We start from the raw sequence: 488 nt of genomic DNA on the forward strand, positions 1-488 counted from the left end.
TACTATGTTTCATGTGTGTGTTTTAATCTATTATAAAAGTTATTATGTCAACTGTATGTGAGTCAATATATTAAGTTCAGATAAATAGAATACAGACTGACTTTACATTTTAAAGACTGAGCTTACACGACCAGGACAGAGCGCACACAATACAGATTTATCTTACAAATTAGTTAACTTACACTTACCTTTTTCGATTATAATCAGAAATACCTACAACTAGATAAAAAAAATTACCATCTTTTGTAACATAATTCCATAACTTAAAATGGAAGGGGTGTTCAGAATCAGTGATATGCAGTTTTAACTTTTATCTACTGATGTTTCTAAGTAAAACTTGATTATTCTACGACACTCAGAATCAGTGATATGCAGTTTTAACTTTTATCTACTGATGTTTCTAAGGAAAACTTGATTATTCTACGACACTCAGAATCAGTGATATGCAGTTTTTAACTTTATCTACTGATGTTTACTAAGGAAACTTG

Source organism: Limulus polyphemus, unplaced genomic scaffold (genome assembly GCF_000517525.1).
Source record: "Limulus polyphemus unplaced genomic scaffold, Limulus_polyphemus-2.1.2 Scaffold4203, whole genome shotgun sequence".
Taxonomy (NCBI): domain Eukaryota; kingdom Metazoa; phylum Arthropoda; class Merostomata; order Xiphosura; family Limulidae; genus Limulus; species Limulus polyphemus.